The sequence below is a fragment of the Procambarus clarkii genome, chromosome 59 (genome assembly GCF_040958095.1).
Source record: "Procambarus clarkii isolate CNS0578487 chromosome 59, FALCON_Pclarkii_2.0, whole genome shotgun sequence".
Lineage (NCBI taxonomy): Eukaryota > Metazoa > Arthropoda > Malacostraca > Decapoda > Cambaridae > Procambarus > Procambarus clarkii.
The window spans coordinates 15019747-15046761 of record NC_091208.1 but is presented as its reverse complement, the minus strand read 5'-3'; positions in this window follow the sequence as shown (position 1 = coordinate 15046761).

Sequence of the window (27015 nt, the reverse complement as noted above, 5' to 3'; positions counted from 1 at the left end):
GGAGGCTGGTGTTGATGTTGTTCAGGGCCTTGTTGAGGTTGGTGGTGCAGTGCCTGGTTATGGTTATAACAATAAACACAACAATAAATAACATGAAAGTCGAAGATCTGGACAACTTATGTATGTGTGATATTCAAACTCCTGTAAATATAATTTATATCAACACGAGCGTAGTAGAATTTGCAACAGAAATTGACAACATGCCAATGCACTCAGCCCCGAGTTCAGACTCATGGAGTTCAATATTTATAACTAAATATTTTCCTAAACTCCACCAAAAAAGTTTAGAACCCTGATGATATTGCAAAATATCCTAATACTTCGGTCATAGATTTAAGAGGCACGTGTGACATTTTTTTTCTTTGACAGGTTATCAAAAGAATTAAGTGCTATTGATGTTACGTTAATCGTAACTACCTCGCAAGAGAGGCAGACCTTAAACAGCAAGAGCTGCCAGTGGCAGATATTTAATCTTAAAGCCTAAGATCATAGGACCGCGGGAGCAAACCGCCAGGCGAAACCACACGGGTAACACCTGTCACTTAGGTCGCTGGCTCCTCCTAGTTTGACAACTAATAAAGGATAGCCGACGGATTCTCACTTCTTATTTATAGAAGTGTGGTGCTGTGCAATGGACTCGAGCTTTAGATACAGACTTAATATGAACATAAGCAGGCAAAGCGTTGCAGAACATAAAATGTGGGGCAGTAATATTGGAAGGTTTGACGTAAACGACCGTTTTCTATAACAAAACAATTTATTCACAAAACAAGACTAAAACTACTACACAGTGAATTTACGTTACTTTACTGTCACTCCAGTGGCACATTCAAGAACAGCTAATCAACAGCCTGATGGACCCACGGTATCCTTATCCTGTCGTCGCTGACTGAACAATGACACTAACTGATGCTCTAGCCCTAGCTTCGGTAGGGGAAGGACGTGGTGAATCTGCGCTCCGGCTGTTGGTGGTGTTTACCAATTTGGCCGGTTGAGGGCGGGTGTGTGTCTGCCTGCCTGTGCTGACGTGGAGTTAACGATGGGGGTCCCACTCCCCCCTGTACTGCGGGCTCAGTCTGTGGGCCTTGAATTTTCCGGCCGGGCTGGGTACCCAGAGATAGCGCTGGTGTGTGAGGTGCTTCATGTCCCTGTGATCGACATTTATGGTGTCGAGCTGGTGACGGCTCGTCGAGCGATATTGAAGTTTACCGAGGAGTTGGCATATCGCGAGTTTCTCCGTCGTTACAAGGGGCGGACATTTCCCCTGCCGGATGGTGCGGGCACTGTGTCACTATCTGATCGGAGTGGTGCCCTCACGCACGTCAGTGTGCATGGGGCTCCGTTGGAGTTTCCAGAGAGTCTGCTACGGCGGTACTTCGGCCGGTATGGCGCAGTGATTAGTGTGCGGGTGAACGTGGTGTCTTCCAGTCCACTTAAGGGTGTGAGGACCAACATTCGCACCCTGGGCATGAGGCTCCGGGAAGATATTCCGTCCTCTGTGCTGCTTATGGGCTACAACGTTCGGGTATTTTACACCCGCCAGCCTCAGACGTGTTATCGTTGTGGCCTCTTGGGCCATCAGGCTGCTGACTGTTCTGCGTCTGCCGTTGCACCCGTGAACCTCTTCAGTGAGGTGGATTTTCCGCCGCTTCCTGTGGAGGAGGATTCAGTGGATGTGGCCGTCTCTTTAGCCCCGGATGTGCTCCCTGTGTCGCCTGTTGCGCCGCCTGGTGCGCCCCCTGTTGTTGTCGCCTCTCCTAAAGAGAGGTGGTGGCGTCGCAGGGTGATCGTCCTGCTCCGACTTGTGTCCCTGGGGTTCTTCAGACTGCCTGCTTCTCGATTCCTCCGTCTTCCAGTTCGTCCTCTGCTGCGTCTGACCCTGTCCCTGCACCCTCGCCGTCTGTTCCGGCTGTGCTGGGTGTTGGGGTGGATCTGTCGCTTCCTCCTGTGCCTGGCCTGGTGCCCCATGTGGTTGAGGATGCTGCCGTTCTGCGACGTGCATCGGTTCGCCCTGCTTGTGTTGCGCGTGTCTCGGAGTCTGCCTCCGGGTCGGATGATATGCGGCCCGAGCCTAAGCGTTCTCGGCGTTCGTCTTCAGCATGGACAGATGTTGGCGACTTCGTCGCTTGTGAATCTGCCGGCGACGGTGGGGTGGCTCCGGTTATGTTGCGTACTACGGTGACGGCGGAGGTGCATTTGCCTGAGGATGCCCGTGCCAGTGTTTCGGCCTCCACTGCAGATATGGTGACTGTGGTTCCTGCTTCGGGTGCGTCACCTGCTTCGGATGGCTCCGGTTCTTCATGGGGGTGGTTCCCCCTGCCGAGGTTCGTGGTGAGCGGGGTGGCCTGGTGATGGTGTTGAAAAAGACTGCTCGTTCTGGGGGTTCTGTAACCCCTTCCTCGGTCCCCGTTTCATCGGCTGCGGTCTCGACGCCTCTTCCGTCTCCGGCCGTCTCTTCAGTGTCTCCTGCGGTCTCGGTGGAGTTGCCATCTCGTCGATTGTCCCCTGCTCCTGTGCGTACGGCGACGCGACCGTCTCGGCAGCCCTCGTACGCTTCAGCGGTGTCGTCTGCTACCTCAAAGGACGTGGGTTGCGCTCCCCAGCCTCGTTATGCAACTCGCATCAGTGAGCTTAAGGAGTGGCCGTTTCCACCTGATCTGGTGGTTCCCGAGTTTATGAAGGGCCCGCGGCGGCAGGGGGATTTTCCCCCTACCGACAGGGAATATATGATTTGGGAGGCCTACAAGCGACGGTATCCCTGGGCTGCGGAGACGTATGGTCTTGTCTCTGAGGAATGTGTTCCTCACTCGTGATTCCTATGTGTGTTGTGAGTTGTTTCCATTAGTGTGCATGGGTGTGGGGTGCGGGTCGGGTGGGTGGGGCGGGTTTGTTTCCCGGTTCCTGCGTGCTCCGGTTTGTGGTTGTGGATTTTTTGTGTGGCTTGTTTGTATGTGTCCAGTTCCTGTGTGGTCCGGGGTTTGGTTTGTGTGTGTCTGGTTGTGGGTGTCATGTTCTTATGTTATGCTTTGTGGTTCTATGGTTTTATGATGCTGTTTGTGCGCTTGTTTGTGTGGTGTTGAGTGCCCTTCAGGCTGTTGGCGTGACCTGGTCTGGGTTTATGCTTTTTGTCGAGTTTTGCCGTTGAGCTTTTCCTTTTGTTTATTGTATAAATATGTTGTTGAATTGTTAGTTATTTATTATTTACTTTTTTGTTTTTATGTTGCTGCCTCTCCGTGTGGGATTGCGGTGCTGGTAGCCTTGTTTTCTATGTTTCAGGTTTTGGTGTATTATTTCTGTTTTGTATTTTGCTGTATTTCACTTTATTATTGTATTCTGTTTGTAATTATAGTTGTTTTGTGATCGGCCCTTCCGGCCGGCGTTATTGTGTTTAGTACTTTTGTTCCTTAGTTTTGCCCGTTTGTGCTTTGTCTTTTTCTTCTGTTTTATGATGTATCTGTTTCCTTGTATTGTACTTATAAGCATGCTTGCATGTAAAAAAAAAAAAAAAAAAAAAAACACTAACTGAACAAAGCGGTGCCCACTGGTGACGCAAGCTTGCAATCAATATTGTCACGGCTTCACGGTGATCAATACTATAATCACAAAAACTTGACTGGCGCTCGCTGCCCTCAACGAGGTACCAATCAACAAGGCGGTTAATCCAAGAATGATAACCCCTTATAAAAATCTTACGTTAACACTTGTCTCTCAGGACAATCAAAAACAAAAGTTACTTTAATTGAATTTAAACAATTACGTTAATACACACGTGTCTCAACGACACTTAAATGGCGGCAATATCTCATAAATCAATTAATTAAATCAACTTGAAAGTCAAGCATTCGGTGAGTAATTCCCAATTAATTACTGAATACAACAGCCTATTAATTCAGACGAGTATTGACAAAGCCTACTGTCTCTCAACTGACAGTTCACTTCCGGTCTTACGACAAGATTACCTTAACGAGGGTAGACTACTGTACCACACCCCCCTCCTCGCTCAGCTCGTTGTTGCCGTGTGGTGGCTTAGTGGGCGGCTGCCGGAGTGTGATGCTCCTTGGGACAGTCCTCTGTCCTTCTCTAGCCTTGTGCTCCTGCTGCCGTCCTCTCCAATTCTGCTGGGCACCTTTTCCTTTTCCTTCTGTTTCGTTTTTCTCCCCCCTCTTCTCCTATCTGCTTGCCGTTTCCTGCCGACCTTTAGCTTGTTCTGGTTCTTCCCTTGGACTTCTTCTATTTTGACGCCCGGGTGCTTGAGGAGGCATACTCTTGCACCCGTAGAACTGTAGTACCCGACGTCGAGAGCGAGGGGAAAATTTTATTGTCAATCCCCCTTTCGTCACTGAACCCGATCTCGACGGACTGTCAGTTTCTTAAGGTGGCGTTTGTGGGGCGTATACTCACGACGCACCCCAAGGAGGCCCCGGCAAGATCGGCGATAGCTTCTTGTTGGGTGTCCTGCCTCTAATTGTGGCTCCATGGTGGGTGTGTGGGCACATTCGTGAATGAATTTTCTTTTTCGTAATGATGATGACCCCTGTTTCAGCTGTTTCTGCTTTACCTTCTCAGGCTCGTGGGGTGGGCGACCAAGCCCCCCCCCCCCGAGTCAGTCCGTGTTGGAAGACCGGGATCTGTAGCTTCCGCTGCATTGGGCCCCGACCTTGCTCCTCCTTTGGCCTCTCTGACTCCTTCCCCTGTCTCCCCTCCCTCCTCTGTGGTTGGGTCGAGCCCCAAGCCCCCAGTGGTGACTACCTCGTCCCCTGGCGCGGCTCCTTCTCTAGTTGTAACTACTGCGCCTTTTAACCCCTCTCTCTGGGGGTTCTCAATGCCGTCCTCGTCACGGCCGCCCTCGCTCGATTCCTTCCAGTTCTGCTACCTATCAAGCCTTGTTTGGTCCCATTTCGTGGGCCAAATATTTTGATCTCCTCCCTCATGATTCTGCGCCTCTTGACGATTTCTCCCTCCATCGACATCTCGTTGATTCCGTGGATGCCTCCATTACTTTCAACCCCACTCGTCTCGGTACACGTGTCGTTGCTGCTCCTTCTCAGGATGCTGCTTCCTGCTTGGCTGCCTTAACCTGCCTTGGCGAGACCCCTGTTCGGGTCTCGAAGAACGCTCAGTTGAATGCCAGTGTTGGCACTATTCTGCTCCCGCCCCATGTTGCGACCGGTGTTCGGGACCTGCGCGACTACCACGACGATATTCGACATATCCTTGCTGCCCAGGGCCATTCTATTCTCCAGGTGGACACGTTTACTCGTCCCCCTCGTGGTAGTCGCCGTCAACCCCTCCGGGTTGTGAAGATTACCTTTGATGGTAGGACCCTTCCACCCTCTGTCATTCTTGCTGGTGCCAGGTGCTCTGTCCAGGAGTACATTCCTTCTCCCCGGCTCTGTAACAAGTGCTGGAGATTTGGGCATGGTGCCCTCCGCTGCTCTGGGACTGTCTCTCTCTGTCCTTTGTGTGGTGGCAAAGGTCACTCTAAGTCTGAGTGCACTTCTCCCCAGGCTCGTTGCCTCAATTGCGGTGAGGCCCACCCTACCTTCTCCCGTGCATGTGTCCATTAGAAGCTTGAGGCAGCCGTCCTCAACTTGAAGCACCAGGAGCGTTTATCTTTTCCTGAGGCGAGATGCCAGGTTCGCCGGCTCCCGACTTATGCTAATATCTCTTATGCTCACGTGTTGCACTCTTCCTCTCCTTGTCCTTCCCTCCTTCCTCCGACTCACAACCGTTTCCGGGCCTTGGACCCTGATACGCCCACTGCCCTCTCCTCTGTTCCTTTGGGTTCTCTCCCGAAGGGTCCACCTCCTGGTCATCTGTCTGGGTTTCCCCTTCTTTCTAACCAGTCTGTCGTGTCTCCTGTGTCTTCTTCCTCGTCTCCCTCCGTTCCTCCTTCCCATCCTTCCCCTCCGTCTCTTGACTCTCCCCGCCGCCTGTCGGTGCGGGCTGATGTCCATCGCTCTCCAAACGGCCGTCATGTGTGCTCTCGTTCGGCTTCTCCTGCTGAGACGATAGAATCCGTTGCCCAGTACGTGGTTGCTGGGACACCTTTCTCTTTAAGTCAGAAGCGTAAGCCTGGCTCCTCTCCTTCCTCCTCCCCGGCAAGTAAGAAGGTTTCGGTTTCTTCCTCGGCCCCTACTTCTGCCTCTCTCGCTCCTTCCCCTCCCATTTCGGTGGTTGCGCCCACTGTTCCTGCTATGGAGGTTTCTTTAGCCCCCGCTTCCCTCTCGGTTGCTGCCCTTGCTGAGGTTCGCTCCCCTCTTTCTACTCCCCCTCTTCCTGCTGCTGTCCTTGACTGCTCCTCTCCGTTGTCTCCTCCTCCTCCGGACCCCGCCCGCCCACCTCTGATCTGTTCTCCCGTTTCCTTCCCTCCGTCTTTGCTCAGTTTACCCATGCCCCCTAACCCTGACTTTGCTGACCCTGATCCCGACCCTGATATTCTTTAACGTGCTCTGTTGCTCTTTCGCCTTTGTTTCTTCCTTGTTCTCTGTTTTTGTCCTTTCTCTTCTCGTCGTTGTCCATTCTTCAATGGAACGTTCAAGGTTATTACGCCAATTTCCTCGAACTCCAATTTCTGATTTCGCAGTTTTCGCCCCTTTGTGTCTGTCTCCAGGAGCCGATGCTTGGTGCTCGTCCTGGTCGTTTTCGTGGCTATTCCTTTCTCCCCCGCCCCCCCAGCCGTTGCTGGGGCTTCTAATTCTTCTGCTCTCTTGATTCGGGCTGATGTTCCCTTTGTTCCTTTACTTTTTCCTTCGCCTCTCCATTGTTCTGCTGCTCGTATCTTTGTGGGGAAATGGTACACAGTTTGTTCCATTTATCTCCCCCCAAGTAAGTAAGTAATTATCAAAAGAAGGCACCAAACCGGGAAGGCTATGTAGCACCATCAAATACGCAAAATAATCAGAGGGCGCTAAATATCACCAAGGATGCCAATACGAGAACAAAAACGCATAAGGCGAACGATATCAAAAGTATCCGAGTCACCAAGAATTCTATCGAGGGACAGGTGACCGCGAGGGGCGGTCGGAAAGCAAGACACACGCTCGTCCTGGAAGTCAGGACATTCAAGAAGGACATGCACGACCGTAAGAGGGACAATGCAACTAGGACAATAAGGAGCAGGGCGGCGCTCCATCAAGTGACCATGGGTTAAGCGAGTATGGCCAATACGCAACCTCGCTAGAGCTGTTTCCCACCGCCGGTTACGGTGGAAGGAGGACGGCCACGAGGAAACACAACATTTAAGAGTACGTAGCTTGTTACCAGTAACAGACAACCAAGAAGCCTGCCAACGGGTAAGGACTGAGGAATGGATAACCGGGTAAAAGTCGGAATACGGAATGCCTTTACGAGAGATGGGACAAGAGCGGACAGCTTCCTTAGCGGCAGCATCCGCACGCTCATTTAAAGACACGCCAATATGGCTGGGAACCCAACAAAACTCAACCGACTTAAATTTACTGTGAACGAGAAACAGCCAATGCTGGATCTCGACAACTACCGGATGAACTGGATTAAAGCACCCGAGAGCCATGAGGGCACTACGAGAGTCAACAACAACCACAAAGGAAGACTGACAACGAGAAAGCAGGAGACGAAGAGCATAGAGAATAGCATAAAGTTCCGCTGTAAAGATGCTAGTCTCCGGAGGCAAGCGACACATATAAGTGCGATCAGGAAAAACAACAGAGTAGCCAACACCGTCCGCTGACTTAGACCCATCGGTGAAGACAGAAACGGAGCGGGAGTGAGAAGAAAAGTGCTCGAGGAAAAGGCGTTTTAGAACTGTAGGAGGGGTAAAAGCTTTAGTGATACGAGTCAAGGATGTACAAAACCGCGGAAGAGGGACCCTCCACGGGGGCAAAGAAGGAACAACACGAGGAGAAACATCAGAAATACGAACGGAAAGAGAATCCTGCAGGCGAGATAACTGGACAGAAAGAGGGAGGTGGTGAAGAGGAACAGGAACCGCAGGAGGGGTAAAAGTTAAAGCACGACAGAGACGAGAGGAAGGATGTTGTAAGGACCGCGCAAGATAGCGAAGACAGTAGCGATCACGGCGGTCCTGGAGAGACAGGAAGCCAGTGTCAACATACAAGCTAAGGACGGGAGTCGAACGAAAGGCACCAGAACTGAGGCGCAACCCAGTATGGTGCAAAGCATCAAGACGGCGAAGAGTAGAAGGAGAAGCAGACGAGTAAGCAGGGCAACCATAATCGAGCTTAGACAGGACGAGAGAGGAATGTAAAGCAAGGAGAGTGCGCCTATCTGCCCCCCAAGAAGTATGGGACAAGACCCGAAGGAGGGTAAGGGCCTTAGAGCACTCAACACAGAGGTAAGAGATATGGGGAGACCAAGACAAACGAGTGTCAAGAAATAACCCCAAAAGCTTCGCGGAATCTTTGTATTCAAGGGGATGACCATAAAGTGACAAAGAGGGACGAAGAACAACCCGTTTCCGCGTAAAAGTCATGGCACAAGTCTTAGAAGTAGAGAACTTGAAGCCATGACCTGTGGCCCAAGACGACACGGCATCAATGGCAAGTTGAAGCCGGCGTTGAAGGAGAGGCGAATCATCACCCTGACAACAAAGGGTAAGATCATCGACATAGAGAGCGGAGAAGACACTAGAAGGAAGAGAGGAAGGAAGACCATTGAGGGCAACCAGAAAAAGAGTAGTGCTCAGAACACTACCCTGGGGCACACCTTCGTATTGTTGAAAAGAGGGAGAGAGAGCGGTACCAAGGCGCACCCGAAAGGAACGACGAGAGAGGAAGCTGCGGAGAAAGAGAGGGAGATGACCACGAAGGCCAAAAGAATGAAGTTGAGATAGGATATGATAACGCCAAGTGGTGTCATAAGCCTTTTCTAGATCAAAAAGGACGGCAACAACGGAGGTCTTCGCAGCAAAAGCAGTACGAATATAGACCTCCAAGTTCACCAGGACATCTGTCGTGCTGCGGCACTTGCGGAAACCAAATTGAGAAGGGGAGAGGAGGTGATGGTGTTCCAGGAACCACATCAGACGAACGTTAACCATATGTTCAAAGAGTTTGCAGACACAACTTGTGAGAGCAATAGGGCGAAAGTCCTTAGGGGAAGTACCCAGAGACCCCGGTTTTCGAACAGGGAGGACAACGGCATCGAGCCAGTCCTCAGGGACTGACGACGACTCCCAGATCCGATTATACAGACTCAGTAAATACTGAGACGTGCTCGGAGGGAGATGGCGAAGCATCTCATAATGAATACCATCGGAGCCCGCTGCCGTAGAACCGCAGAGGGCCAGGGCAGAACGAAGTTCAGAGAGAGAGAAGGGATCATTATAGGGAAGCTGAAGATGAGTGCAGAAATCTAAAGGACGTGACTCAAGGACAGGTTTACGAAGAAGGAAAGATTGGGGAAGATGAAGACCAGAGCTAACAGAAGAAAAGTGGGAACCCAGTTCGGAAGCGACCTGCAACGGGTCCGCCACAAGAGTATCATGGAGGTGAAGGACCGGTGAAACATCGGGAACGAACTTACCCGCTATCTTGCGGATACGCTTCCAGATCTGGGCCAGAGGGGTTTCGGACGTAATTGTTGAGACATAAGATGCCCAACATTCACGTTTAGCCGTACGGATGGCCCTACGGGCCACCGCACTCGCTTTCCGAAAGAAAAGAAAAGAATCGGTCGTCTGCCTACGGTGGTGCCTCTTCCAGGCTGCACGCTTACAGCGGACAGCCCGAGCACAGTCCGCATTCCACCAGGGAACGCACTTCCGAGGACCCCGAGAGGAAGAGCGAGGAATAGAGCGGAGGGCAGCGTTGAAGACAGTGTCATGAAAAAGGAGGAGAGCGCGAGAGAGGGGCAGAAGGGAGAGGTCAGAGAGAGTAGCACTGAGGGAAAATAGGGTCCAGTCCGCCTTAGCAAACTGCCACCTAGGGAAAGAGAGGGAAGGGCGAAAAGAGAAAAAGGAAACAAGGATGGGGAAATGATCACTTCCATGGAGGTCATCAAGAACCTGCCACGTGAAATCTAAGTAAAGAGAAGAAGAGCAGAGAGAAAGATCAAGACAAGAAAGGGTGCGAGTTCGAGAGTCCAAATGAGTGGGCTCACCAGAATTCAGAAGAGACAGGGAAGAAGAGAGGAGAAACGGCTCAAGGAGGCGACCCCGGGTATTCGTCAGAACGTCACCCCAAAGAGAATGACGACAATTGAAGTCACCCAGCAGGAGCACAGGCTCCGGCAAGGAGTCTAGGAGGTGTTTCAAATCAGGAAGAGAGAGCGGGACACTCGGGGGGAGATAAATGGAACAAACTGTGTACCATTTCCCCACAAAGATACGAGCAGCAGAACAATGGAGAGGCGAAGGAAAAAGTAAAGGAACAAAGGGAACATCAGCCCGAATCAAGAGAGCAGAAGAATTAGAAGCCCCAGCAATGGCTGGGGGGGGAGAGAGAAAGGAATAGCCACGAAAACGACCAGGACGAGCACCAAGCATTGGCTCCTGGAGACAGACACAAAGGGGCGAAAACCGCGAAATCAGAAGTTGGAGTTCGAGGAAATTGGCGTAATAACCTCGAACGTTCCATTGAAGAATGGACAACGACGAGAAGAGAAAGGACAAAAACAGAGAACAAGGAAGAAACAAAGGCGAAAGAGCAACAGAGCACGTTAAAGAATATCAGGGTCGGGATCAGGGTCAGCAAAGTCAGGGTTAGGGGGCATGGGTAAACTGAGCAAAGACGGAGGGAAGGAAACGGGAGAACAGATCAGAGGTGGGCGGGCAGGGTCCGGAGGAGGAGGAGGAAGAGGAGGAGACAACGGAGAGGAGCAGTCAAGGACAGCAGCAGGAAGAGGGGGAGTAGAAAGAGGGGAGCGCACTCCAGCAAGAGCAGCAACCGAAAGGGAAGCAGGGGCCAAAGAAACCTCCATAGCAGGAACAGGGGGCGCAAGCACTGAAACGGGAGGGGAAGGAGCAAGAGAGCCAGAAGGAGGAGCTGAGGAAGAAAGCGAAGCCTTCTTACCCGCCGGGGAAGAGGAAGGAGAGGAGCCAGGCTTACGCTTCTGACTTGAAGAGACCGGTGCCCCAGCAACTACGTACCGGGCAACGGATTCCAGTGTCTCAACAGGAGAAGCCGAACGAGAGCACACACGACGGCCGTTAGGAGAGCGATGGACATCCGCCCGCACCGACAGGCGGTGGGGAGAGCCGATAGATGGAGGAAGAGGATGGGAAGGAGGATCGGAGGGGGACGAGGAAGAAGACACAGAAGACACGACAGACCGGGTAGAAGGAAGGGGAACCCCAGACAGAGGACCAGGAGGAGGATCCTTCGGGAGAGAACCCAAAGGGACAGAGGAGGGGGCAGTGGGCGCATCAGGGTCCAAGGCCCGGAAACGGTTGTGAGTCTGAGGAAGGCGGGAAGGACGAGGAGAGGAAGAGCGCAACACGCGAGCATAAGACATATTAGCATAAGGCGGGAGCCGGCGAACCTGGCGCCTCGCCTCAGGAAAAGATAAACGCTCCCGGTGCTTCAAGTTGAGGACAGCTGCCTCAAGCTTGTAATGGACACACGCACGGGAGAAGGTAGGATGGGCCTCACCGCAGTTGAGGCAACGAGCCTGGGGAGAAGCGCACTCCGACTTAGAGTGACCTTCGCCACCACACAAAGGACAGAGAGAGACAGTCCCGGAGCAGCGGAGGGCACCATGCCCAAACCTCCAGCACTTGTTGCAGAGCCGAGGAGAAGGAATGTACTCCTGGACAGAGCACCTGGCACCAGCAAGAATGACAGAGGGTGGAAGGGTCCTACCATCAAAGGTAATCTTCACAACCCGGAGGGGTTGACGGCGACTACCACGAGGGGGACGAGTAAACGTGTCCACCTGGAGAATAGAATGGCCCTGGGCAGTGAGGATATGGCGAATATCGTCGTGGCAGTCGCGCAGGTCCCGAACACCGGTTGCAACATGGGGCGGGAGCAAAATAGTGCCAACACTGGCATGCAACTGAGCGTTCTTCGAGACCCGAACGGGGGTCTCGCCAAGGCAGGATAAGGCAGCCAAGCGGGAAGCAGCATCCTGAGAAGGAGCAGCAACGACACGTGTACCGAGACGAGTGGGGTTGAAAGTAATGGAGGCATCCACGGAATCAATGAGATGTCGATGGAGGGAGAAATCGTCAGGAGGCGCAGAATCAAGAGGGAGGAGATCAAAATATTTGGCCCACGAAGCGGGACCAAACAAGGCTTGATAGGTAGCAGAACTGGAAGGAATCGAGCGAGGGCGGCCGTGACGAGGACGGCGGTGAGAACCCCCAGAGAGAGAGGGGTTAAAAGGTGCAGTAGTTACAACCAGAGAAGGAGCCGCGCCAGGGGACGAGGTAGTCACCACTGGGGGCTTGGGGCTCGACCCAACCACAGAGGAGGGAGGGGAGCCAGAGGAAGGAGTCAGAGAGGCCAAAGGAGGAGCAAGGTCGGGGCCCAATGCAGCGGAGGCTACAGAGCCCGGTCTTCCAATACGGACCGACTCGGGGGCTTGGTCGCCCACCCCACGAGCCTGAGAAGGTAAACCAGAAGAAGCCGAAGCAGGGGTAATCATCTTGACGAAAGAAGAATTCACTCACGAATGTGCCCCCACACCCACCATGGAGCCACAATTAGAGGCAGGACACCCAACAAGAAGCTATCGCCGATCTTGTCGGGGCCTCCTAGGGGTGCGTCGTGAGTATACGCCCCACAAACGCCACCTTAAGAAACCGACAGTCCGTCGAGATCGGGTTCAGTGACGAAGTGGGGATTGACAATAAAAGGTTCCCCTCGCTCTCGACGTCGGGTACTGCAGTTCTACGGGTGCAAGAGTATGCCTCCTCAAGCACCCGGGCGTCAAAATAGAAGAAGTCCAAGGGAAGAACCAGAACGAGCAAAAGGTCGGCAGGAAACGGCAAGCAGATAGGAGAAGAGGGGGGAGAAAAACGAAACAGAAGGAAAAGGAAAAGATGCCCAGCAGAATTGGAGAGGACGGCAGCAGGAGCACAAGGCTAGAAAAGGACAGAGGACCGTCCCAAGGAGCATCACACTCCGGCAGCCGCCCACTAAGCCCCCACACGGCGACAACGAGCTGAGCGGGGAGGGGGTATCTCCCCCCAAGTGTCCCGCTTTCTCTTCCTGATTTGAAACACCACCTTGACTCCTTTCCAGAGCCTGTGCTCCTGCTGGGTGACTTCAGTTGTCGTCATTCTCTTTGGGGTGACGTTCTGACGAATACCCGGGGTCGCCTTCTTGAGCCGTTTCTCCTCTTTTCTTCCCTGTCTCTTCTGAATTCTGGTGAGCCCACTCATTTGGACTCTCGGACTCGCACCCTTTCTTGTCTTGATCTTTCTCTCTGCTCTTCTTCTCTTTACTTAGATTTCATGTGGCAGGTTCTTGATGACCTCCATGGAAGTGATCATTTCTCCATCTTTGTTTCCTTTTTCTCTTTTCGCCCTTCCCTCTCTTTCCCTAGGTGGCAGTTTGCTAAAGCGGACTGGACCCTGTTTACCCTCAGTGCTACTCTCTCTGACCTCTCCCTTCTGCCTCTCTCTCGCGCTCTCCTCCTTTTTCATGACACTGTCTTCAACCCTGCCCTCCGCTCTATCCCTCGCTCTTCCTCTCGGGGTCCTCGGAAGTGCGTTCCCTGGTGGAATGCGGACTGTGCTCGGGCTGTCCGCTGTAAGCGTGCAGCCTGGAAGAGGCACCGCCGTAGGCAGACGACCGATTCTTTTCTTTTCTTTCGGAAAACGAGTGCGGTGGCCCGTAGGGCCATCCGTACGGCTAAACGTGAATGTTGGGCATCTTATGTCTCGACAATTACGTCCGAAACTCCTCTGGCCCAGATCTGGAAGCGTATCCGCAAGATAGCGGGTAAGTTCATTGCCGATGTTTCACCGGTCCTTCACCCCCATGATACTCTTGTGGTGGACCCGTTGCAGGTCGCTTCCGTACTGGGTTTCCACTTTTCTTCTGTTAGCTCTGGTCTTCATCTTCCCCAATCTTTTCTTCTTCGTAAACCTGTCCTTGAGTCTCGTCCTTTAGATTTCTGCACTCATCTTCAGCTTCCCTATAATGATCCCTTCTCTCTCTCTGAACTTCGTTCTGCCCTGGCCCTCTGCGGTTCTTCGGCGGCGGGCTCCGATGGTATTCATTATGAGATGCTTCGCCATCTCCCTCCGTGCACGTCTCAGAATTTACTGAGTCGGTATAATCGGATCTAAGAGTCGTCGTCAGTCCCTGAGGACTGGCTCGATGCCGTTGTCCTCCCTGTTTGCGAACCGGGGTCTCTGGGTACTACCCCTAAGGACTTTCGCCCTATTGCTCTCACAAGTTGTGTCTGCAAACTCTTTGAACATATGGTTAACGTTCGTCTGATGTGGTTCCTGGAACACCATCACCTCCTCTCCCCTTCTCAATTTGGTTTCCGCAAGTGCCGCAGCACGACAGATGTCCTGGTGAACTTGGAGGTCTATATTCGTACTGCTTTTGCTGCGAAGACCTCCGTTGTTGCCGTCCTTTTTGACCTGGAAAAGGCTTACGACACCACTTGGCGATATCATATTCTATCTCAACTTCATTCTGTTGGCCTTCGTGGTCATCTCCCTCTCTTTCTCCGCAGCTTCCTCTCCCGGCGTTCCTTTCGGTTGCGCCTTTGTACCGCTCTCTCTGCCTGTTTTCAGCAATACGAAGGTGTGCCCCAGGGTAGTGTTCTGAGCACTACTCTTTTTCTGGTTGCCCTCAATGGTCTTCTTTCCTCTCTTCCTTCTGGTGTCTTCTCCGCTCTCTATGTCAATGATCTTACCCTTTGCTGTCAGGGTGATGATTCGCCTTTCCTTCAGCGCCGGCTTCAACTTGCAATTGATGCCGTGTCGTCTTGGGCCACCGATCATGGCTTCAAGTTCTCTACTTCTAAGACTTGTGCCATGACTTTTACGCGGAAACGGGTTGTTCTTCGTCCCTCTTTGTCACTCTATGGTCATCCCCTTGAATCCAAAGATTCCGCGAAGCTTTTGGGGTTATTCCTTGACACTCGTTTGTCTTGGTCTCCCCATATCTCTTACCTCCGTGTTGAGTGCTCTAAGGCCCTTACCCTCCTTCGGGTCTTGTCCCATACTTCTTGGGGGGCAGAGAGGCGCACTCTCCTTGCTTTACATTCCTCTCTCGTCCTGTCTAAGCTCGATTATGGTTGCCCTGCTTACTCGTCTGCTTCTCCTTCTACTCTTCGCCGTCTTGATGCTTTGCACCATACTGGGTTGCGCCTCAGTTCTGGTGCCTTTCGTTCGACTCCCGTCCTTAGCTTGTATGTTGACACTGGCTTCCTGTCTCTCCAGGACCGCCGTGATCGCTACTGTCTTCGCTATCTTGCGCGGTCCTTACAACATCCTTCCTCTCGCCTCTGTCGTGCTTTAACTTTTACCCCTCCTGCGGTTCCTGTTCCTCTTCGCCACCTCCCTCTTTCTGTCCAGTTATCTCGCCTCCAGGATTCTCTTTCCGTTCATATTTCTAATGTTTCTCCTCGTGTTGTTCCTTCTTTGCCCCCGTGGAGAGTCCCTCTTCCGCGGTTTTGTACTTCCTTGACCCGTATCACTAAAGCTTTTACCCCTCCTACGGTTCTAAAACGCCTTTTCCTTGAGCACTTTTCTTCTCACTCCCGCTCCATTTCTGTCTTCACCGATGGGTCAAAGTCGGCGGACGATGTTGGCTACTCTGTTGTTTTTCCTGATCGCACTTATATGTGTCGCTTACCTCCGGAGACTAGCATCTTTACAGCGGAACTTTATGCTATTCTCTATGCTCTTCGTCTCCTGCTTTCTCGTTGTCAGTCTTCCTTTGTGGTTGTTGTTGACTCTCGTAGTGCCCTCATAGCTCTCGGGTCCTTTAATCCGGTTCATCCAGTAGTTGTCGAGATCCAGCATTGGCTGTTTCTTGTTCACAGTAAATTTAAGTCGGTTGAGTTTTGATGGGTTCCCAGCCATATTGGTGTGTCTTTAAATGAGCGTGGGGATGCTGCCGCCAAGGAAGCTGTCCGCTCTTGTCCCATCTCTCGTAAAGGCATTCCGTATTCCGACTTTTACCTGGTTATCCATTCCTCAGTCCTTACCTGTTGGCAAGCTACTTGGTTGACTGTTACTGGTAACAAGCTCCGTACTCTTAAATGTTGTGTTTCCTCGTGGCCGTCCTCCTTCCATCGTAACCGGCGGTGGGAAACAGCTCTGGTGAGGTTGCGTATTGGCCATACTCGCTTAACCCATGGTCATTTGATGCAGCGCTGCCCTGCTCCTTACTGTCCTAGATGCGTTGTCCCTCTTACGGTCGTGCATGTCCTTCTTGAATGTCCTGACTTCCAGGACGAGCGTGAGTCTTGCTTTCCGACCGCCCCTCGCGGTCACCTGTCCCTCAATAGAATTCTTGGTGACTTGGATACTTTTGATATCGTTCGCCTTACGCGTTTTTGTTCTCGTATTGGCATCCTTGGTGACATTTAGCGCCCTCTGATTATTTTGCGCATTTGATGGTGCTACATAGCCTTCCTGGTTTGGTGCCTTCTTTTGATAATTACTTACTTACTGTACCACACAATGTTACGACACACTCCGTGTAAACAACAACATCAACACCTGGTGAATTCACTAAGTGGCGGTTACTAATTCTCTTTAATTAGCTACGAGTGCTTAATCACCCTGTCCGCAGACAGAGCTGATCAGTCCAACGAATTACAGCAGCTTAATTACAGCGCAATTGACTCCGATCATAACAGACCGTCAACCCCTTACGTTAATCACTCAATTAACGACAGCTCGTTGAATCGCGTTAGTATTCACTTGACAATTCCTCCACTGCGTGAACTTCACTGTGACTGTTGCCTTTACACGTCTCTACGTTAATCACAACAATGTTCAACGAACAAGTGACCTCGTTAAGTAAATCGTGAACCCCGGTGACGTTAACTGACTTTAATTCTCACGGAATCCTTCACAGTACACAACGCCTTGCACCAAGGACAACTTGTCTACGGTTTACACACGGTACAACACAGTACATCACAGTACAACACAGTACATCTTTGCCCACTCACGGCAAAACTTGTAAATGACTTCCCCCAGTAAATTATCCACCAATAATTCACACTTTACCATAACACAACAGTAAAATATATAACCAAGGGAAATCTCCCTGTTACCACTTTTCACTGCTGAAAAAGGGAATCAAATTACAGCGAATACATACGCGGCACATAGAAAAATATAGAAGCAAATAACTCACTTTACTCTACCTCTGAATGTGTCACTAGGTGTCTTCACACATGTCAAAAATCACAGTTGGGCCCAACCTCAACTTGATGACGGCAACAGGGTAGACTCACACATCTCCAATTCCCATTCACCTCCCCAGGTGGTCACAGGGACAAAGGACAGACGGAACACTGGGGGCGAACCCAGCTTCAGAGTTTTATTACCCAAACGGAAACAGTGTGCTTACATCAATCATGCGGGCCCGCAACCTTCTCTTTCACACATACACGTCAATCACACTCCCACTGCTGTTGCTGGATGATTACGTAGGCGTCCTCACTTCCTACACGTGGTCAGGTGGAGCACAGGGTCCTAGACCACGGGGTGTTAGCTCTACACACAGAGACCAGGGTGGCGCAGACACACCAGCTTAGGCAGGCCAGGGTGAGCGCACAACAGCAGGGATGCGGTACCACGCCCCTTCCACTTGACACGGTACCCCAGGATACGACAGTACACGGTGTTACACGGTACACGAGACCCGAGACGGAGTCCTTCACGGTTCCTCAGAACTAGAACTTTTCAGGTTTCTCTCATAACAGTGAAACCTTCTCTAGCAAGTCTCACAACAGTACCTTCAAGCACAGTTACGATAGACGGCGGATGTCACTTTTGTAGCCCGATAATTAACACCTCACTCAGTCCAGTTGCTCTAAGATGGCCTCCCACAATTATGCGGCTAGATGACAAGTTCACACGGTTCGGTACAAGCGCCTTTCCGATTACCGGATTCTTACGCACGGCACACGGAAAGATAGCAAGATGATAGGTGTGACTTTAGTAACGTTGCAGGCGGTATTTCCCGATGCTTGGCCTAGCACGGGAAATTACGTCCTCCCCAAGCAACGTCCTAGGTAAGAATGTCTTTTCCCGCCAACTCTATGCCTGGGGTACCATGTGGTACCCCTCAGCGTCTTAGCCAATCACGGTTCAGCATTCCTGAGGCCCAGGAGCCTTAGCCAATGGCGTTCCTGCCCCATGACGCTACCCCCTCTCACACGAGGTGGACACGTAATAAAGGGGGGGGGGGTGGTCTACGGCCGTTAACCCCCATACTTCCCTCTCTACACTTGACTTGTACAATATTTCCCTGAAATCAACTCCCTCCTGTAATTTCCTTCACAAACCTGATACAGCGATCAGAATGACATCAATGGCTAGCAAATGTCATGGGCTGTCCAACGACACCCAACACGACTGTGGAAAAGTTATATTCAGAAAGTTGAATCACGGTGCACATCACTGGTGCACTATGCAATTTCGTACTTAATTCAGTGCACGAGAGAGCAGGAAAAATATGTCCCCTGACAGCATGATGATGTTGCAACACGTCTTCTTACTTGTTACACTTCAACATTGTTCAGAGTTTTGACATTTCTTTCTCATTCACTTGTTATGTAGTATTTAAATACCAGTTAAAGGGAAGATGCGACGCCGTTGTCATGGAGACATCACCCCTCCTCCTCCTCCTGACTGTTGTTCACACATTTACGCTAGAAACTGCATATATGACATGTTTTATGCCCTTCAAAGGAAGTAAGTAATTATCAAAAGAAGGCACCAAACCGGTAAGGCTATGTAGCACCATCAAGTACGCAAAATAATCAGAGGGCGCTAAATATCACCAAGGATGCCAATACGAGAACAAAAACGCGTAAGGCGAACGATATCAAAAGTATCCGAGTCACCAAGAATTCTATCGAGGGACAGGTGACCGCGAGGGGCGGTCGGAAAGCAAGACACACGCTCGTCCTGGAAGTCAGGACATTCAAGAAGGACATGCACGACCGTAAGAGGGACAATGCAACTAGGACAATAAGGAGCAGGGCGGCGCTCCATCAAGTGACCATGGGTTAAGCGAGTATGGCCAATACGCAACCTCGCCAGAGCTGTTTCCCACCGCCGGTTACGGTGGAAGGAGGACGGCCACGAGGAAACACAACATTTAAGAGTACGGAGCTTGTTACCAGTAACAGACAACCAAGAAGCCTGCCAACGGGAAAGGACTGAGGAATGGATAACCGGGTAAAAGTCGGAATACGGAATGCCCTTGCGAGAGATGGGACAAGAGCGGACAGCTTCCTTGGCAGCAGCATCCGCACGCTCATTTAAAGACACACCAATATGGCTGGGAACCCAACAAAACTCAACCGACTTAAATTTACTGTGAACGAGAAACAGCCAATGCTGGATCTCGACAACTACTGGATGAACCGGATTAAAGGACCCGAGAGCCATGAGGGCACTACGAGAGTCAACAACAACCACAAAGGAAGACTGACAACGAGAAAGCAGGAGACGAAGAGCATAGAGAATAGCATAAAGTTCCGCTGTAAAGATGCTAGTCTCCGGAGACAAGCGACACATATAAGTGCGATCAGGAAAAACAACAGAGTAGCCAACACCGTCCGCTGACTTAGACCCATCGGTGAAGACAGAAACGGAGCGGGAGTGAGAAGAAAAGTGCTCGAGGAAAAGGCGTTTTAGAACCGTAGGAGGGGTAAAAGCTTTAGTGATACGGGTCAAGGATGTACAAAACCGCGGAAGAGGGACCCTCCACGGGGGCAAAGAAGGAACAACACGAGGAGAAACATCAGAAATACGAACGGAAAGAGAATCCTGTAGGCGAGACAACCGGACAGAAAGAGGGTGGTGAAGAGGAACAGGAACCGCAGGAGGGGTAAAAGTTAAAGCACGACAGAGGCGAGAGGAAGGATGTTGCAAGGACCGCGCAAGATAGCGAAGACAGTAGCGATCACGGCGGTCCTGGAGAGACAGGAAGCCAGTGTCAACATACAAGCTAAGGACGGGAGTCGAACGAAAGGCACCAGAACTGAGGCGCAACCCAGTATGGTGCAAAGCATCAAGACGACGAAGAGTAGAAGGAGAAGCAGACGAGTAAGCAGGGCAACCATAATCGAGCTTAGACAGGACGAGAGAGGAATGTAAAGCAAGGAGAGTGCGCCTATCTGCCCCCCAAGAAGTATGGGACAAGACCCGAAGGAGGGTAAGGGCCTTAGAGCACTCAACACGGAGGTAAGAGATATGGGGAGACCAAGACAAACGAGTGTCAAGGAATAACCCCAAAAGCTTCACGGAATCTTTGTATTCAAGGGGATGACCATAAAGTGACAAAGAGGGACGAAGAACAACCCGTTTCCGCGTAAAAGTCATGGCACAAGTCTTAGAAGTAGAGAACTTGAAGCCATGACCTGTGGCCCAAGACGACACGGCATCAATGGCAAGTTGAAGCCGGCGTTGAAGGAAAGGCGAATCATCACCCTGACAACAAAGGGTAAGATCATCGACATAGAGAGCGGAGAATACACCAGAAGGAAGAGAGGAAAGAAGACCATTGAGGGCAACCAGAAAAAGAGTAGTGCTCAGAACACTACCCTGGGGCACACCTTCGTATTGCTGAAAAGAGGGAGAGAGAGCGGTACCAAGGCGCACCCGAAAGGAACGACGAGAGAGGAAGCTGCGGAGAAAGAGAGGGAGATGACCACGAAGGCCAAAAGAATGAAGTTGAGATAGGATATGATAACGCCAAGTGGTGTCGTAAGCCTTTTCTAGGTCAAAAAGGAAGGCAACAACGGAGGTCTTCGCAGCAAAAGCAGTACGAATATAGACCTCCAAGTTCACCAGGACATCTGTCGTGCTGCGGCACTTGCGGAAACCAAATTGAGAAGGGGAGAGGAGGTGATGGTGTTCCAGGAACCACATCAGACGAACGTTAACCATACGTTCAGAGAGTTTGCAGACACAACTTGTGAGAGCAATAGGGCGAAAGTCCTTAGGGGAAGTACCCAGAGACCCCGGTTTGCGAACAGGGAGGACAACGGCATCGAGCCAGTCCTCAGGGACTGACGACGACTCCCAGATCCGATTATACAGACTCAGTAAATACTGAGACGTGCTCGGAGGGAGATGGCGAAGCATCTCATAATGAATACCATCGGAGCCCGCCGCCGTAGAACCGCAGAGGGCCAGGGCAGAACGAAGTTCAGAGAGAGAGAAGGGATCATTATAGGGAAGCTGAAGATGAGTGCAGAAATCTAAAGGACGAGACTCAAGGACAGGTTTACGAAGAAGGAAAGATTGGGGAAGATGAAGACCAGAGCTAACAGAAGAAAAGTGGGAACCCAGTTCGGAAGCGACCTGCAACGGGTCCGCCACAAGAGTATCATGGAGGTGAAGGACCGGTGAAACATCGGGAACGAACTTACCCGCTATCTTGCGGATACGCTTCCAGATCTGGGCCAGAGGGGTTTCGGACGTAATTGTTGAGACGTAAGATGCCCAACATTCACGTTTAGCCGTACGGATGGCCCTACGGGCCACCGCACTCGCTTTCCGAAAGAAAAGAAAAGAATCGGTCGTCTGCCTACGGCGGTGCTTCTTCCAGGCTGCACGCTTACAGCGGACAGCCCGAGCACAGTCCGCATTCCACCAGGGAACGCACTTCCGTGGACCCCGAGAGGAAGAGCGAGGGATAGAGCGGAGGGCAGCGTTGAAGACAGTGTCATGAAAAAGGAGGAGAGCGCGAGAGAGGGGCAGAAGGGAGAGGTCAGAGAGAGTAGCACTGAGGGAAAATAGGGTCCAGTCCGCCTTAGCAAACTGCCACCTAGGGAAAGAGGGAAGGGCGAAAAGAGAAAAAGGAAACAAGGATGGGGAAATGATCACTTCCATGGAGGTCATCAAGAACCTGCCACGTGAAATCTAAGTAAAGAGAAGAAGAGCAGAGAGAAAGATCAAGACAAGAAAGGGTGCGAGTTCGAGAGTCCAAATGAGTGGGCTCACCAGAATTCAGAAGAGACAGGGAAGAAGAGAGGAGAAACGGCTCAAGGAGGCGACCCCGGGTATTCGTCAGAACGTCACCCCAAAGAGAATGACGACAATTGAAGTCACCCAGCAGGAGCACAGGCTCCGGCAAGGAGTCTAGGAGGTGTTTCAAATCAGGAAGAGAGAGCGGGACACTCGGGGGGAGATAAATGGAACAAACTGTGTACCATTTCCCCACAAAGATACGAGCAGCAGAACAATGGAGAGGCGAAGGAAAAAGTAAAGGAACAAAGGGAACATCAGCCCGAATCAAGAGAGCAGAAGAATTAGAAGCCCCAGCAATGGCTGGGGGGGGGGAGAGAAAGGAATAGCCACGAAAACGACCAGGACGAGCACCAAGCATTGGCTCCTGGAGACAGACACAAAGGGGCGAAAACCGCGAAACCAGAAGTTGGAGTTCGAGGAAATTGGCGTAATAACCTCGAACGTTCCATTGAAGAATGGACAACGACGAGAAGAGAAAGGACAAAAACAGAGAACAAGGAAGAAACAAAGGCGAAAGACCAACAGAGCACGTTAAAGAATATCAGGGTCGGGATCAGGGTCAGCAAAGTCAGGGTTAGGGGGCATGGGTAAACTGAGCAAAGACGGAGGGAAGGAAACGGGAGAACAGATCAGAGGTGGGCGGGCGGGGTCCGGAGGAGGAGGAGGAAGAGGAGGAGACAACGGAGAGGAGCCGTCAAGGACAGCAGCAGGAGGAGGGGGAGTAGAAAGAGGGGAGCGCACCCCAGCAAGAGAAGCAACCGAAAGGGAAGCAGGGGCCAAAGAAACCTCCATAGCAGGAACGGGGCGCAAGCACTGAAACGGGAGGGGAAGGAGCAACAGAGCCAGAAGGAGGAGCTGAGGAAGAAAGCGAAGCCTTCTTACCCGCCGGGGAAGAGGAAGGAGAGGAGCCAGGCTTACGCTTCTGACTTAAAGAGACCGGTGTCCCAGCAACTACGTACCGGGCAACGGATTCCAGTGTCTCAACAGAAGCCGAACGAGAGCACACACGACGGCCGTTAGGAGAGCGATGGACATCCGCCCGCACCGACAGGCGGTGGGGAGAGCCGATAGATGGAGGAAGAGGATGGGAAGGAGGATCGGAGGGGGACGAGGAAGAGGACACAGAAGACACGACAGACCGGGTAGAAGGAAGGGGAACCCTAGACAGAGGACCAGGAGGAGGATCCTTCGGGAGAGAACCCAAAGGAACAGAGGAGGGGGCAGTGGGCGCATCAGGGTCCAAGGCCCGGAAACGGTTGTGAGTCTGAGGAAGGCGGGAAGGACAAGGAGAGGAAGAGCGCAACACGCGAGCATAAGAGATATTAGCATAAGGCGGGAGCCGGCGAACCTGGCGCCTCGCCTCAGGAAAAGATAAACGCTCCCGGTGCTTCAGGTTGAGGACGGCTGCCTCAAGCTTGTAATGGACACACGCACGGGAGAAGGTAGGATGGGCCTCACCGCAGTTGAGGCAACGAGCCTGGGGAGAAGTGCACTCCGACTTAGAGTGACCTTCGCCACCACACAAAGGACAGAGAGACAGTCCCGGAGCAGCGGAGGGCACCATGCCCAAACCTCCAGCACTTGTTGCAGAGCCGAGGAGAAGGAATGTACTCCTGGACAGAGCACCTGGCACCAGCAAGAATGACAGGGTGGAAGGGTCCTACCATCAAAGGTAATCTTCACAACCCGGAGGGGTTGACGGCGACTACCACGAGGGGGACGAGTAAACGTGTCCACCTGGAGAATAGAATGGCCCTGGGCAGCGAGGATATGTCGAATATCGTCGTGGCAGTCGCGCAGGTCCCGAACACCGGTTGCAACATGGGGCGGGAGCAAAATAGTGCCAACACTGGCATTCAACTGAGCGTTCTTCGAGACCCGAACGGGGGTCTCGCCAAGGCAGGATAAGGCAGCCAAGCGGGAAGCAGCATCCTGAGAAGGAGCAGCAACGACACGTGTACCGAGACGAGTGGGGTTGAAAGTAATGGAGGCATCCACGGAATCAATGAGATGTCGATGAAGGGAGAAATCGTCAGGAGGCGCAGAATCAAGAGGGAGGAGATCAAAATATTTGGCCCACGAAGCGGGACCAAACAAGGCTTGATAGGTAGCAGAACTGGAAGGAATCGAGCGAGGGCGGCCGTGACGAGGACGGCGGTGAGAACCCCCAGAGAGAGAGGGGTTAAAAGGCGCAGTAGTTACAACGAGAGAAGGAGCCGCGCCAGGGGACGAGGTAGTCACCACTGGGGGCTTGGGGCTCGACCCAACCACAGAGGAGGGAGGGGAGCCAGGGGAAGGAGTCAGAGAGGCCAAAGGAGGAGCAAGGTCGGGGCCCAATGCAGCGGAGGCTACAGAGCCCGGTCTTCCAATACGGACCGACTCGGGGGCTTGGTCGCCCACCCCACGAGCCTGAGAAGGTAAGCCAGAAGCAGCCGAAACAGGGGTTATCATCTTGACGAAAAGAAGAATTCACTCACGAATGTGCCCCCACACCCACCATGGAGCCACAATTAGAGGTAGGACACCCAACAAGAAGCTATCGCCGATCTAGTCGGGGCCTCCTAGGGGTGCGTCGTGAGTATACGCCCCACAAACGCCACCTTAAGAAACCGACAGTCCGTCGAGATCGGGTTCAGTGACGAAGTGGGGATTGACAATAAAAGGTTCCCCTCGCTCTCGACGTCGGGTACTGCAGTTCTACGGGTGCATGAGTATGCCTCCTCAAGCACCCGGGCGTCAAAATAGAAGAAGTCCATGGAAGAACCAGAACGAGCAAAAGGTCGGCAGGAAACGGCAAGCAGATAGGAGAAGAGGGGGGGAGAAAAACGAAACAGAAGGAAAAGGAAAAGGTGCCCAGCAGAATTGGAGAGGACGGCAGCAGGAGCACAAGGCTAGAAAAGGACAGAGGACTGTCCTAAGGAGCATCACACTCCGGCAGCCGCCCACGAAGCCCCCACACGGCGACAACGAGCTGAGCGGGGAGGGGGTAGTAGAAACAAAATTTACGTGTTTTTATTTGTTTTATATTGCTTATAAAACCTTTACATAACTATAATTTTATATTACTACGTATTTTATTTTAGAAGAAATTAATAATGATATCCTTCTCTTCCTTCCACACACATTCCGTCGTCTCGTCGTGATTTTCTATACCGCCTTCATAGGTAACTTTAATATTCAAAATTGTTTATGTTCATTCCACTAGAAATTTTGTGTTCATACTTAGAATACCTTTTTTTTTTTTTTTTTTTTATTTTTACATGCAAGCATGCAATTTAAATACAATAAAAACACAGAAAACAGAACAGAACAAAATAAAACAAGAGACCACCGGCCAGAAGGGCCAACAGCACAATACAACAAAACACAAGCACGATAAACGCATAGAAAAATACAGCATACAACAAGACACAAAACATTATACAATGGCAAACAAGCAAGCACAGTAACAACTCAAAACAAAAAACACTGCATAAAACAAAATATACATCAAGAGGCAGAAAATGATACATAACAAGACAATGACAATACACACCAAACAAAACAAAAATATCAAACAATGAAAAACACACAATATACCATCCGCCCTGCAACATATAAAGGGCGAGGCCAAAATAAACAAAAATAATAATCAAGCAAACCAGAAAACAAACAGGTACAAACACAACAACATACATGCACCGGCCTGAAGGACCGAGAATAAAACACAACACAAAGAACAACAAGAAACAAAACAAGACAATTCGCACAACACACAACAAGCCATGAATAACAACAAAAACAACAACTACGGTAAGTGTACACATTTGCCCGAGAACCTGTCTTGTGGGAACCGCACATTGAACACCTCCCAAAGCAGCCACGTCTTCCAGGAGGCTCGACCCAACACCGGGGGCGCCATGCGAACCGGAACCCCGGCAACAAACACCCGCAGACATGGAACCCACACGGTGTTCCTCCGGATGCGAGTAACCGCCACCCTATCCCATACACCCGGAACCCGCCCATCAGAAAAATCCTCCGGCCATTCAAGCAGCAGGAACTCTGCAACCCGGGCCTCCAGGTCCTCAATGCACAACACCGCAGGAGGGGGCTCGACATAGGGCACCACCACAGGGGCATCAGCAGCCACTGGCACACCACCAGATGACTGCAGGGAATCATAGCGGCGCGGATCCTTATGTAAAGTCACCACCAGGCTACGCCCAACACCAGCATCCTCACCATCCCTGGCAGCGGAAGCCACCACACCCCACAGCGAAGAGCCCCCGGGCGGGGAATAAACAGGAGACACACCTGAGACTCGGGCATCAGCACCAGCAGGCACATGAACCTCAGCCACCACCACCCGTAGAGACAACGACTCAGCCGGATCCACGCCGTCAACACTTGAAGACCCACAGTCACTGAAGTCCCCAACAACAGCCGAGGCCGTAGACGAACGCCTGGAACGTTTGGGCTCCGGCCGGATATCGTCAGAGCCGGAAGCGGACCCAGAAACACAGGCACCACCAGCTGGACGAACCGACGCCCGACGCAGAACGGCAGCAACCTCCACCACAGGGAGAACCGGACCACACACAGCAGGAGGCTCCGCAACCACCCCAGCACCCAGCACAGTAGGAACCCGAGGCGAAGATGCAGGGCCAGACTCAGCAGCCGAAGACGAGGGAGCAGATGGCGACGCCGTACAGGGAGCACCAGGAAGGCCCACTGGAACATCAGGGCCAATGACAGGAGCAGGAGTATTAGCCGACGGCACCATAACATCCAGAGGAGGGTCTGTGACAACCGGGGGAACGTCGGGCGACGCAGGGGAAGCCTCATCAGCAAGGGGGACGTTCACCTCCTCACCCCCGGAGTCCTCCTCCAGAGTG